Source organism: Leuciscus leuciscus (assembly GCF_965113295.1).
Source record: "Leuciscus leuciscus genome assembly, chromosome: 15".
Lineage (NCBI taxonomy): Eukaryota > Metazoa > Chordata > Actinopteri > Cypriniformes > Leuciscidae > Leuciscus > Leuciscus leuciscus.
Genome location: NC_138739.1, coordinates 4,197,876 through 4,213,516, shown reverse-complemented (window position 1 = coordinate 4,213,516; position 15,641 = coordinate 4,197,876). Strand labels below are relative to the sequence as shown.

General features: G+C 38.9%; 1 long non-coding RNA gene across 1 annotated transcript in view; it reads left to right on the top strand.

Moving 5' to 3' along the window:
* LOC309476505 overlaps positions 1-15,641 on the top strand; it is a 241,570-nt gene that overhangs the window by 2,563 nt on the left and 223,366 nt on the right. The window lies entirely within an intron of this gene.

Below are 15,641 nucleotides of genomic sequence, written 5' to 3'. Positions count from 1 at the left end.
AATTTAGAAATAAATATTTTATTCATTTTTTCATTTAATGTGTTTGAATATTAAAACATCAACTGAACTGTAATATGTCTGATTTGCCTAAGAACATTGGTTATATTTGTTTAATAATAAAACAGAGGGAAGAGATTTAAGCAATTTAGGAACTGGATTGTTCTTAATAACCCTAACACAGAAAAGTTTAAGTATTTTTTTACTAAGCTCCTTTACTGAACACCAGTATTACATAATTGAAGACTGTATACTGTTGTTGGATGGATCAAATTAAAATATCATGCTTTTTATCTGACTGAGTTGACAGATTAAGTTAAAAAGTGAATAAATGTACATTTTTAGAAAGAAGGAAAGAAATATTTTCAGAAAAACCTGTTCCCTTACATGGCTCATTAGCTGAGACCCTTGTCTACAAATGTATCAGTTTATAATTAATAAATTATTAAATATTAAAAACTAACTTCTAAAATATGTTTTGTCCTTTACCTCAAGAAACAGTGATTACTATTATTTCTCAAAAAATACAGAAAAAAAAGCAGTTATATAAAGTCATACACTATGGCACCCATCTTTATCAAACATTTAGTTATATTTCCTAATAACCCCATTCATGGCAACAAGGCAGTTCGCTAACATCTTACCGTTTTGTGTGTGAAACTGATTTCTTCTTTCTTTAGTGTACACGAATAGCGACGAACACGATGGAAACCGTTCAGAAATGACCGCGTAAAGCCCCGTTCACACTGCCAGCGACACGCAGCGACAAAGCGACATGATCCCATTCATTTCAATGGAGCGCTGGCGACTTCCAGCGACACGAGCGACAGTGACCGTTGGCGACAGAATGTGGGCGTGTCAAGCGACACGAGACGCGCGACAAAAGTTCAGAAATTTCAACTTTATGCAAATGAGAAGCGATTTTCGCGAGCGACAACCAATAGGAAAGAAGACTTTCAGAGGAGCTCAGCTCACGTCACCGTCTCGAGTGCAGGGAAGACAGGAGTTCGAGGGCGATTTCACTGTTTTATATGATTTGACTGTAACCACATACATGGATATAATAAAATGATGCATGGAAAAGAAACTGTCGACAGTCTCAGTGAGTTTAATTCACACATTTAGTTCGAGTGTTGTAATTATGATGCAAGTTTAGCACTGCTGCAGATCATTTTACAGTTTCCCCTGCATTATGTTGACTATTAGGGACAAGAAAATTGATTATTTGTCAAATTCGAATGACGTTTTAGTAATTTATGACAGTATGAGTTAATCTGTTGATTGATCGATCGTTAATCCAGTAGGCTAAATGATTTAATCCACTGAACACTGCTGTGGTAATATAAAAACACTCTCCCAACAGCATACTGTTTCTTTTGAGCCTAAATCCTTGTCAAATTAAAATGATATAGTTGTATATATCACTTGTGATGGTATTTTGTATAGATATGGCCAGACGTGCAGTCTACCAGTCACATTAGAGCGACAGCACTATGAACGCCCACAAGCGACTTCACAGTACAGAGACTAGCGACATACAGCGACAAAATCGCTGGCAGTGTGAACGGGGCTTCATTCTTCAAACTGCGAAAGCGCGCGAACTGTTCACCTCAGAAGACTCCACTGACTGACTGACGTAGCGCGCGCTTGTGATGTCGTCATCACCGCGAGTCGAAATAAATGTTAGATTATCAAAAACTCGCCAAATACTGTATAAAACAGCAAGACATCAATAAAACATTATCAAACAAAAATAAAAAACGGTTACAGACGTAGACAGACAGCAGTCCGTTCAATCTCAGTCATGAAATATATTAGACATTTAAAAGCTTTATCGAGAAATTTAAAGCCCAAAGCAATCACAATATTTTAATGGCTTAAATGTAACTAAAATTATGAAATTATTTATTCTTGATGCAAGAAGAATTAACGATGAAAGTTAGCTTGTAAAATACAAAGTGTAAACAAATGTGACATATCTCTCTGCAAAAAAAAAGAAAGAAAAATAACAAGAACAGTTTGAAACTGTAAAAAAAACAGTATATTTTCCTTCATAAATGTATAAACAAACTACGATAAAAATGCATCATAAAAAATTGACATAACATTTAACTCATAATAAAGTATAATGATATTTATTTATACCATGAAGCAAAATTATATACAAGAATGAAACGTCTAGATGATGTTCTTTGATCTGAATCTCACAGTAGAAACTGCTGGTCTTGAAGATGAACTTTATTCACTGTGACAAATTTAGATGATGTTTTTATCCTGTCGCTCCTTGTGGCTGGTTAGGACAGATTTTGAAGAGATGTTATTGCTTGACGGTGTTATTGTGTCACGTTCGGTGAGGATGCGGCATTAGACCTGAAAGTGCTGGATCTGAAGATGATCTACTTTCTGTGATTGTATTTATTGTGGCTGAGTAGAGAAGATATCTGAGTGAAGCTCTTCCCACATGCAGTGCAGTGATACGGTTTCTCTCCAGTGTGGATCCTCTCGTGTGTTTTCACATGTTCTGACCGACGGAATCTCTTGTCGCAGTGTGAACACTTGTAAGGTTTCTCTCCAGTGTGAGTCCTCCAGTGTTGTTTCAAACGTATAGCGGTAATAAAACTCTTCCCACACTCAAAGCACTTATGAGCTTTTTCACCAGTGTGTGTTTTCTGATGAAGTCTTAAATCCGGCAGACGCGAAAATCTTTTTCCACACAAAGAACATGAATGTGGTTTCTCCTTTGAATGAACTAACATGTGGCTCTTCAGGCCTGTAGACCTCGAAAATCTTCTGCCACATTGATCACATTCGTACGGTTTCTCTCCAGTGTGGATGTTCATGTGTTCCTGAAGGTTTGATGATTGTCTAAAACTCTTCCCACACTGATCACATGTGAACGGTTTCTCTCCAGTGTGGACCCTTGTGTGAATCTCAAGACTTAGTTTGTATTTAAAACTCTTTCCACACAAAGAACATAAATATGGTTTCTCCTGTGAATGAACTCTCAGGTGGCTCTTTAGGGATGAAGCACACAAAAATGTTTTGCCACATTGATCACATTCATACAGTTTCTCTCCAGTGTGGATGATCATGTGTTCCTGAAGGGTTTCTTGTCGTGTGAAACTACTCAGACACTGATGGCAGATGAAATATTTCTTGTCTCTTATTTTCAAAGAAATACTTTCAGTCTGTGAGGGAGTTTCTTCTTCAGTTTTGACATGATGTTTCTTCTCTCCAATCTCCTCATTTTCCTCCATCAGGCCTGAAATGAAAATAAAAATCATAATTTTAATGCATTTTTAATACCACAAAATGAGGTATATTGAAGGCTTATGGGAATATTCTATCATTTATTTGTTAACTGATGTGAGCATTAGGAAAATAATAATTCCGTAAAAAAACGTGGGAAGCGGCAGCGCGTTTCATTCATATGTTGACAGACATTATTGTTTGTATTTGCAATGTAAACTTTTGGCATTATAGTTATTCTGTGGTAATTTGGGGTCTCTGTGGTAAAAAGAAAACGTTTGAATTCAGACAGCCAGAATATACCCTTAAATATTATAAATCATCTCTATTTAAGATTGTAGTATTACTTTTCACATCTGACACAAACATACAAACTACAACAATATAACACCCATTTTTAGAGTTTGTTTTTTTCTGATTCCTGTCATTAACATTATATAACGGATTATGACCATCATTAATTTATTATCACATTAAGGACCAAGATAGCAATACATGTTTCTATTCCCATGAAATTTCCTCACAGATCAAAACTTCGTTTTGATCAAAAGTTTGAGATTATACATTCAATAACACTACATTATCACTCTCAAAATGAAACAAAAGACAAAATCGTTCGTTTGAATGATTTCAACATTTTCCTCAGATGCATCATTTCGTGCTGAACTAAATCAGTCTACAGACGCCAGAAAAGACGCACATTTCGCGCTTTATCCGATTAATGCAGTTCAGAAATAACCCTGTAAATGTTGCTGAAACAAACTGTATAAAGTGTATTTTATGGGTGTGTAAATACGTGAAATATCTGAACTGCAGAACTCACCTCAGAAGACACAACAAACGCGCCGAACGAGGAAGGACACGACTGATGACGTCAGCGCGGTGATGCCAAATAAACGCGCCAAATATTGCTAACAACTATTTATACAAAAATAACATGTATAACACACACTAAAATAACGCTTAAAGTTCATGTAAACAATAATTTAATCTCAGTCATGTGTAGGTTGAAAAAGAATTTATTAGACAGTTCAAAGATGTATTTAAAGGTTTTATCATTACATTTAAAACAGGGAAAGACCAATAGCAATCATAATAGTTAATGGCTTTAAGAGTTACTTTAAAATTATGAATTGATCATTTCTTAACACAAGTAGAATCAACAGACAATAAAACATTTCTGAGTGTCCAACTTGTGGAGCTATACGCATTGTAAAATTAAGAATCATTATGAAAATACAAATATTATTTTTGTAGTATAAAAATAATGAGCTAAATTATAATGTAAACATTTACAAATGTTTAAAAAAAATTGTTAGTAATTGATTAAACTATTAATGAAGTCTGTATTCCTCCAGGAGGCGCTCAACATAATAACTGTAATAAAACATGGAGAGACTCTTGAACCTAAAAGTGAGAAAACTTTATTGATAAAATCAAGCAAAATAGCAAATGTACAGACGTCCAACAATCAAAGAACACACAATCTCTTACACCAGTATTTTCTGATATACAGATATAAAAACGCTTTGATGTCATTTGCTCAGCTTCTTTCCAGAGTGGATTTTCATGTGTCGGTTTATCTGTGATTTTTGTGTGAAACTCTTCCCGCACTGATCACATGAGTACGGTTTCTCTCCAGTGTGGATCCTCATGTGCAGTTTTAAATGTTCAGCTCTAATAAAAGTCTTCTCACACTCAAAGCACATGTGATTTCTTACACCAGTGTGTATTTTCTGATGAACTTTTAAATCCTGCAGATGTGAAAAACTCTTTCCACACAAAGAACATGAATGTGGTTTCTCCTGTGAATGAACTGTCATGTGTTTCTTCAGGTCTGAAGCCCTCGAAAATGTTTTACCACATTGATCGCATTCATGCAGTTTCTCTCCAGTGTGGATGATCATGTGAGACTTAAGGTGTCCTTTATGTGTAAAACTCTTCCCACACTGATCACATGTGAACGGTTTCTCTCCAGTGTGGATCCTCATGTGAACCTTGAGACTCTGTTTGCATGTGAAACTCTTTCCACACTGAGTGCAAGTGAAACATTTCTTGTCTCTTCTTTTCAGTAAAGAAATACTTTCAGTCTGTGAGTGAGTTTTAGCTCCAGTTTTGACCTGATGATGTTTCTCCTCCTCTTCACTCTCCTCATTCTCCAGCATCACGTCTGAAATTAAAGTAAGAAAGTTACATTTTAATAAACCCTTAAAATGTGCAATGTACATGAAAATGGCTACATGAAAATAATCTCAATCCAGTGTAATGTTGACTGCATTACATTAACCCAATTACTAAAGTTAAAAGAAAAATGATAATAAAAAAGTTTATCTGAAACTATAAATGAGATTTTGATTGATTTATGCAAAAAATCTGCCATTCTCAATATTGTTTAATTTTGGTGTTTTTAAAGTTTAATGATAAAATAATAAATAGATAGATAAAAATTAAATATGTAAAATATAAGACCTTAAGATCATATTCAGTTTGTTCTCCTGATGTTGACAATCAATGTGAATGTTTATCAAATCTTGTTTCACTGACCATTTGATCAAAACAAGAAAATGAAAGACATTTGAATTTCAGGCCCTAATTTGTACCCTGCACATAGAGAGCGTCCCCGATATTATTTATCGATTAAACTGTTTCTTTTCTATTTCCGTAAATCTGAGGAACTGCTTTATAACTTTAATGTTCTTCAGCCTCATTAAAGGCACAATATGTAAGATTTTTTTATTAAAATATCCAAAAACCACCAAAACAGTGTTTTATATTTTGTTGACTTGTGTATTAAAGGAACACGCCGACTTTTTGGGACTTTAGCTTATTCCCCGTATCCCTAGGGTGACCAGACGTCCCGAAAAATTCGGGACAGTCCCGAAATCTAAACTGTTGTCCCGAATCCCGAATCTGGCCCTAATTGTCCCGAAAATTATACTAAAGCAAAATCTTGAGTAGTTATTGTCTGATAAACATTAAAAACTGTCTGCGGAGGTTGAGGCCGGCGACACACTGGCTGCGTGGCGTGTCCGTTTTTATTTCGGCTCCCCTGTTAACAGGTTAACTCGTCCGTTAAGCTTGCACACTGCCTGCGTGACACGCGCGTCTCAGGCGCGCCTTGAGCCGCGCGGAAAACGCGAGCATGCTAGAAATAGAACCGACGCCTATTTTTCACGCGACACGCAAGGCAAAATAGAATAGGAAAAGATGTTTGTATGTCATTTTGACATGAAAACATATTAATAAATGACATTTTGATGTTTGAAAGTTTAAGTTTTTACATAAATGCAGATATAAATGTAATAATAAAAAAAAATATGATCGATTTTCAAATATTGCACCTGTCAATACAGAACGAAATATTCTGTAGCCTATTTTGCCTATTATTAGAGCGCAAGTTGCTGCAGCCGCGAGGACAGTCACTGCTGCACGCGTAAAGGAGTGATTGATTGTGATTGATTGTTCGCGGCACTGCAAAAAAATACTTCACTACACAATTATCTCGTTATTTTCGTTTAAGCTTATTAGTGTTAGGCTATACTGAAAGGTCTGATTTACGCACTGTTACTTACAACAGTCATTGTTTTTTTTCTTTTCACAATGACATTTGAGTTCATGATTTTAATGTGTTTTTTTTTTTTTTTTGTGGCAGACTAAAGAATAATGACAGACTGTTGATCTTTGAATAAAACTATGTTTGGTTCAGGTTTGAAATTCATTATCTTTTATTATAGGCTACGCAGTCTAATATCATAGAAGCCCCCCATCCCATTCAGCCAATCTCATCTGGTCACCCTACGTATCCCCCAGAGTTAGATAAGTCCATACATACCATTTTCATCTCCGTGCGTGCTGTAACTCTGTGTGACGCACCCACCGCTAGCTTAGCACAAACACTGGAGGTAAACGGCTCCAGCTAGCATACTGCCTAGAGCCCTGCACAGGGCAAAACATCCAGCCCTAACCGAGACCTGGCCCGTGGTGTTCAAGCCCTAATCCGGCCCCAGCCCGAAAACGTCTGCAATTTTTCAACCCGAACCCGACCCGAGACCAACATCAGTATCACTTTAAGCTCTCTCTGACGCGCGCTCTCTAGGTAAAATTTTATTATAGGCCTCAAACATAACTAACACCACCGACAATTATGCCCACAAATATTAATACAGACTGTCCATTACAGAGAAGCATAAGCATGCAGTAGAGAATATTATAGGCTATAGCCAAATGTGATCCAGCAGTAAATAAAGATTTACGGCCTACCTTTTTTTGATGTCAAGTAACTTTACTGAAGAACAACGTTTCAAAGAACTCTTCGCCAACTGGCTAACGTTAAATAATAATACAAATATATAGCATGGGAAAACCCAGACAACTTCCGGCAAATTTATATTTGCTCTGCAAGTAGTCTGGCAAAGAGCTCATTCAAGCCCATTTCTAATCCGTCGAAATCACGGCACCAATCAGAAACGTTGAGGCGGGCTTTACACGAGGACGATCGCTCTCATTGGTTTTAGGTCTATCCGATTGCGCCCAGAGGCTAGGGCTGCAGCTATCGATTCTTTTTGTAATCGATTAATCTAGCACTTAATCGATCGATTAATCGAGTAATCGGATAAAAAATGTTTGGGTGTTTTTAAACAACCAAAACAAATAATGCATAACGAAAATGATGTGGCTGTAAAATGATCAAGCATTTGGCTTTTATTTCTCAACAAAAAAAAAAAACAGAGGTATTTATTCCAACTCCAACATTTGGCTCCAAAACTAAGCCTATTTATTGCAATTTTTACCCATTTAGTGTTTATAAGTGCCAGTGCCAACAATTATATAACAATACAGTTGTCAAGTTGTCAATACAAGTCAACTTACTGTAAAACATGTATAACATGTAAAACTATGAATACAAACTTAAATAGTAAAGGCCATTTGGCCTTAGTTTTGTCTTCTTAATACAACATTAAAAAAAGGATTGCATTTAACTGCAATTTAACTTCAAATTGCATGCACTGGAGACACATACACATAGTGTAGCTTTGAAAAGGGGAATGTTTTATTGCAAATATGCATTTTGTTAAATAGAAAAAGAACAGCATTTTGTTTTTCACTTAGGCTAAGAATATTAGCACGTTTTGTAGTATTATATTGTTTGTTAATTGAAAATGTTCTATGCTCAATTACTTTGGTAGCCGATTATAATGTCTTCCCCAAAAGTACGAGTGGATTTGGAGAAGCAGGCTGGTGGGGATTTTCATTTTTTGTTGTTGTCTGTAACTATTTGGCAGACGTGACGTACAAACAAGGTCTCGCAAAGACTGCAATTCAATATTTGTTCCTCCATCACGTCTCGGCGTATACAGTGAATGCATGCTGAAATTATTGTTGCGTGGCTACATAAAAGTTTAAGCATGTGATGCATTGCCGCAACGGATTGAAGCGCGCGTCCGAGTGAAAGATAGAGCGGTGTGTGCGCGAGCCACACGAGAAAACACTGTATCCGCGCCACTGATCGCAGCGGCAACGAGCACTTTGATCACTTGATTTAAAAAACACATTTTAGTGACATGATGGGTTTTAACTTCATTCAGGAGATTTTGGGTAACTGCACAACTGACAGATGACTTTGAGCGCACCGCCACCGTGTGTGTGTGTGTGTGTGTGTATGTGTGTGTGTGTGTGTGTAACCATAGCGACAAACCGACCAACTTTCGTACCCTGCACTTAAGCCTATAATTTTGTTTTTAAAAATGTAATTATGTATTTAAAAGTTGCGTTTATCTTTACTCTCCGCCATCGCACCAACTAAATTCAAAATGTATCATGCGCTATGGTGTGCTCCCTGAACATTGAACAACGGTCCGTATGAAACAATCAGATCCCTGCGCGTATAGTGCGCGTCATAGGAATTTAACGAGGCTTCGAGGCAGGAAATTAAATTCGATTTAATAGAGGATTTTAACTGTGAAAAGATGATTGACAGGGCAGTTTATGTGACAGGATGCACGCGACAGATCCGTCCGATAAAGATGACGAAGTAGTATGTCCCAAAGCTTGCCTACTTTTTTGCTACACATTCAAAAGTAAATACCTTTTCTTCACAAAAAGAGTACATACTTTTATGGCGTAGTGTAACTTAGGGACGCAGCATATGGCTTTACATGATGACGATCGCTCTGATTGGTTTTAGGTCTATCCAATTGCGCCCAGAAGCATTTGAGCGACGTCCGTTGGTGACGCCCCTTTGGAAATGAGTTATTAATGAAGCTTTGCCAGACCATAACTCAGTTACTACTGAGAATGGTCTGGTTTTAACCAGGCTAAAAAATATAATAAAGAAAAAAGTAGGCTCATTCACTGTTTACTCGCGATCATTGTGAAGAAAAAGAATAGCATCCACTGTTGAAGGCTTCAGGTTCGGTAATCAAATCAAAACTCTTTCAAAATGCAGCTTTCCCTGAAGTATTGGGAACTTTTAGTAACTCCTTACGCTCCAACTTCTCCCTGATGCTCTGCATGGTCAACTGTCACCTTGCACTCGCGTGATCGCATATTGCTTTGCATATTTATAATATTATCAATATAACAATATTTCATACAGTAGCCTGCGCTCAGCACATATATTATGGGCACGATGAAAGGAGAAAAGCTAAATGAGCCTGAGTCCGATCAAAGCCCAACCTGTAGCTCAGTGGTAAGAGCATTGCGTTAACAACGCAAGGTTGTGGGTTCGATCCCAGGGGATTGCACATACCTATGTATAAATGTATAGGATAATGCAATGTAAGTCGCTTTGGATAAAAGCGTCTGCCAAATGCATAAATGTAAATGTAAAAAAAAATATATATATTGACCCGACTGCTCCCAATAAGTGACAAAATAACGCCAACATTTTCCTATTTACATGTTGTGATTTGTATAGTCACAGCGTGTACAAATAACATGGTCACATATTCTCAGAAGGCGAAGCACTGCTACGTGGGCGGAGTGATTTGCTCGCAGCGCCTGAGAAGCCCCGTGGTGAGGAGAAGAGTTCGCTCAGAGTTGGAGTAAATCACTCCGCAGAAGTAGCAGTGCTTTGCCTTCTGAGAATATAGTTCCCAGTATGTATACGGTTAGAAGACGGCTGTGTCTCATGTGACCATGTTATTCGTACACGCTGTGACTATACAAATCACAACATGTAAATAGGAAATTGTTGGTGGTATTTTGTCACTTATTGGGAGCAGTCGGGTCAATATTTTTTTTTTTTTTTTTTTTTTTACAGATTGGGCTTTGGTCGGACTCGAGGCAGGGCTCTAGGCAGTATGCTAGCTGGAGCCGTTTACCTCCAGTCTTTGTGCTAAGCTAGGCTAGCGGTGGGTGCATCAGACAGAGTTACAGCACGCACGGAGATGAAAAAGGTATGTATGGACTTATCTAACTCTGGGGGATACGGTGAATAAGCTAAAGTCCCAAAAAGTCGGCGTGTTCCTTTAACATTATCCAAAAATGGGACAGGGGACAATACTTGACAAATGCATTCACAGCCTTCCCCCACTATGTTATTGAACTTTAATTCATAAAGTAATACAGCCTTTCCATTCAACTTTTGGCCCACAACAATAGAATAACAACAACCAAATAATTTTATCTTTTAACACCTTTTACATGATACTGTTTCTTTCATGGCCACAGGTTAAAATAAAATCAGTTGCCATTAAAAAAAACCCCCACTATTTCAGTAAAAAATTATTTCAGTCCTCCTGATGTTCTCCTGTATACTTTCCTTATGTGGTCTTCTAGATCGCTACACCTTTATCTGACACTGACACGTATGCGCCACAGCTTTACAGGTCATGCATTCTGCTTTACACGGATCCCGACCGAGACGAAAACAGGAATTTTCACTGTAAATCATCTGTGAATTTACATTTGTTTGTTTTTTTATGCTTTTCATGGACCATGTGCCACTGTTGACAAGCAAGCACCGCTCTGTCTCTGGTGCTCTCGTGGTGCTGAGGGGAAAGATTGAGATGCAGTTTGACCAATGTTTGCGTTAATCACATGACCAATGATGGCATGCGAGAAGGCGGGACCTAAAGCAATGCAAAAACAGCGACTGTAGAGAGCAAAAGCCGAATCCAGGACATTTTGGGCGATCTAGAAATCCCGGCCGGACGCATTTTCTAAGCTCTAAAAAGAGGACGTATGGTCACCCTACCTTATAGACAGAAAATGATTCATTGTTATATAACTCAACACGGTTAGTATTATCGTTTAAATCTCGTTTTCTTAATTTACCACGAATACCATGTTTTTAACATGCCTCAGAGACAACACTATTGTCAAGTGACTAACAGCATAACCGGAAAGAGCTTTATTTGTAGCGAGACTAATACAGCATTTCCTCCATCATACAATGTTTTAAAATAATTGTGACATTTAGCAACACAATTCATCCAGCTTTTATTAATATGATACTCTAATATCAATCTAGCTTATAACACTGTGCAACAAGAGTCTCATAGCAGCTACCGAGCGAACGCACAGAGTAACGACAGTACATAAGTTTCAACATACTCAAATGTATTTAGTATGATTGTTTTAACCATGTAAAACAGCACTGTTACCCGACACATGCATGAACGAAAGGAGCGGCACACAAGAATAATAAAAGCTCTGCTGCTCTCAATGGAACGTGAAACCCGGTGTGTTCATTTATACTTCATTGTAATTGAGATAATAGTGAATTAGAGCATGGAATTTGAATGTAAATAAGGGCGTAAGTCAACAACACATAAATGCCAGAATGTAAAATTAGTTGTTTTATGCAATCAAATATGATCCATTTTTGTTTGTACTTTACAATTGATCGCAAAATTAGCGCCTTCTAGTACAAATGCAGTTCTCACATTTATTTGTGCATAAGAAAATTACATATCAGCTTGTGCCTTATAAGGCTGTGATCCTACAGAGAATACTTTAGTCATGTGACGCATATATAACCGATACATACTACATGCATGTAGTTTTGGTTATTTCATGACTTAATTGACGGCAGAACTATGACGTTGCATGCTCGTAGTTTCTTTTGCGCTTTATGTGAAGTGCGCCGCATTTGCGCGTGATATTGAAGAGTGCGCGCCGCGAGCACAGTACAACGAAAAGTTCATTTTAAGCCCCTTTCACAGAGATTCCAGAAAATACACGGATAAAGTGACCCGGGATTTGACCCGGTTTCGTTTGATTTTGGTTCATTCACACTGCCAGTGATTTTCCGGAATCAGAGAGTGCGTTCACACACAACCTGTAAAAATCCCATAAAGACACGTGACATCGATGTGACTTGTTAAGGCCAATTTATACTTCTGCGTCGGGTTCGCGTAGAAGGTACGGCGTAGCATACGCATTGACGTGTACCATACGTCGTACCCTTCGCCGTACCCTGACGCGCACCTCCTCAAAAATGTAACTACGCGTCGCGGCGATGCGGACCGCAAGATCTGTGATTGGTCGGCTGGATAGCATCGCGTTTCCTCCTATGCATTTCCGGAATGATCTTCTGCACTCTGCACCGCCCGCCCGCCATTTTTAAATTCCGAAGATCAGTGAAGAGCCATGGAAACAGACCAAGTGACCGAGAGATTGCTTGAAGAAGTGCGGAAATACAGCCATCTGTATGACTCCTTCAGTCGCCATTGCTCGTAGAAACCTAAACTCAAAACAGCCGCGAGGAATGTAAACACAGTGGAACTGGAACATTAAAACCCACCCGCGCCAACTAGCGTTTCGGCGGTATAACTGCAGAGCAACACAGACATTCGCAGAAGTATAAATGCTCACGACGGCGTCGCCTACGTGCGTACCCTACGACGTACACTCGACGCAGAAGTATAAATTGGCCTTTAAGCTAGGTTTATACTCGACGCGTCCGCACGAGCGTGAAGGTGCGCGCGGCAAAAATGACGTCATTGCGGAGTGGGCGGTCGTGCGCGTTGGGTTCGCAAGACCCAATTTCGCCTGGCGATTTAAGCAATTTAGGAACTGGATTGTTCTTAATAACCCTAACACAGAAAAGTTGAAGTATTTTTTTACTAAGCTCCTTTACTGAACACCAGTATTACATAATTGAAGACTGTATACTGTTGTTGGATGGATCAAATTAAAATATCATGCTTTTTAATGCATCTAATGCATGACGGAGTTGACACAGATTATGTTAAGAAGTGAATAAATGTAAAAATTTTAGAAAGAAAAAAATAAATTTCAGAAAAACCTGTTCCCTTACATGGCTCATTAGCTGAGACCTTGGTCTATAAATATATCAGTTTATAATTAATATATTATTAAATACTAAAAACTAACTTCTAAAATATGTTTTGTCCCTTACCTCAAGAAACAGTGATTACTATCATTTATTAAATGATACAGAAAAAAAGCAGTACACCCATCTTTATCAAACATTTAGTTATATTTCCTAATAACCCCATTCATGGCAACAAGGCAGTTCGCTAACATCTTACCGTTTTGTATGTGAAACTGATTTCTTCTTTCTTTAGTGTACACGAATAGCGCCGAACACGATGGAAACCGTTCAGAAATGACCACGTAATTCTTCAAACTGCGAAAGCGCGCAAACTGTTCACCTCAGAAGACTCGACACCACCATAGACAGCAACGGAGACAAAGGGTGCTTTTCAATATCCCTCCTCGTCTCCTCCGTCCTCCATCCTATGACCCGGAAACCGATCGAGCTCAGCCATCTTGAAGGACATCTCAATTCTCTAATTGCACCGCAAGGAGTCGAGGATCGAGGAGTGAGGAGCTTCCTGAGGAGTCATGAGCGAGGATACACAGGTGTATCCTATGCGGAAGAGTTTTATCGACTTAAACGTGACGCACGTCTAAATTCTCCTCCCCCTTCACATCGGTCACAATCATTTTAATTTATACTTTACCTTTGCAGTTTATATAAACCACACATCTCACATATTTCAACAGGGTATCTTGCTTTATTATTATTTATTATGAATTTCTTAAATAAACAAACTTCAACAACATAAGGGCAGATCCTCTGAGCGCTGCTGATGACGTGGTGAAGTGACGCTTGAGTGATCAAGTATTCCAATGTTTAAAAAAAAGTTACATTCGATTCCTCCGTCCTCGCGTCTTTTCCTTGCAGCCTTCCCTCGCATCCTACAGGGGGCGGAGCTGAGACGCGAGGAAAGGAAGCGAGGAAAGGAAACGAGGATGCACAAATAAGAAATGAGAAGCACCCCAAGTAAAGTCAATTAGAAACTCTTACTTCCTGGGGGTCGAACGTACTGCGCAGACTCAAACTGAGCTTGACGACGTAGATGTGACGTGAGCAACCCGTCTGTCTTCTAGTGGCTGTGCCGAGAGAAATCTGAATCATTCCCTTCCGAAACTTGCAGAGACGGAGAGTGTGAGTAGGAGGTGTCTATGAGCTAGGAGCGGGAGCAACTTTTGCTATGTATTCTGATTAATTATTTTGTCACTTTGCCTCCACGTCCCCCCGATTGCCTGTGAGCTTCTCCTCCTGTCCATACGGTAATTCTCTACTGTGCGACAGAGAGTCGCGTGGTTATGATGCAATCGTTAGCCTATTTTTACAAAAATTGCTTCCACGGGGCCATAATGTAAGCTACAAGGTAATGGAGCCTTTTATACATTTTCGTGTTTCTTTAGAAATAAATAATGGACAAATGGAGTCTTTAAACGCCTCAGATGTAAAGTTATTCACTGTCAAAGTGACGCCAAAATGAATGGGAGTCAATGGGATGCTAACAGCAGGTGGGGGTCCGCTAGCCAATGGCGGCGCCCGGGGCTACTTCAAAATAATATAAAACCCTGCCCCCCTGGACACCACTGACTGACTGAAGGAGCGTGCGCTGGTGATGTCGTCATCACCGCGAGTCGAAATCAACGTTAGATCAGCTCTGGTTAGATTATCAAAAACTCGCCTGGACTCTGTGCACAAGCGTAGTAACGAACTTCCGCTGACGCCAGAAGTCGGCATATCGGTTTCCGGTCTACTTGCGCGTCGCCCAAAATGGCTATTTCGTGCAGCGAAATTGAAGCTCAAATGGCTGTTAGCGACTTGAATCAGAGCAAAGTGGCACACATCAGTGCTCCTTATACGTACCCATGTTAACAGGTTAGAGCTTTCACACTGCACGCGGTTGCAGTCCGTCGATTCGTTCCAGGTGCGGCAAGTATACAGCAGTGCAGAGATCGTTCCCACACCGAGTCTATTTCTGCTGTGCTGCAAACGCTGAATTAAAGTGACAGCGCATGTTTCGTGGTCAAAATTAACAAAGATTGACCTGAAAATGTAGTAATCGCACCATAAATGCATTTAATGCTATAGGCCTACTACTATTTTTCACAGTCATCTT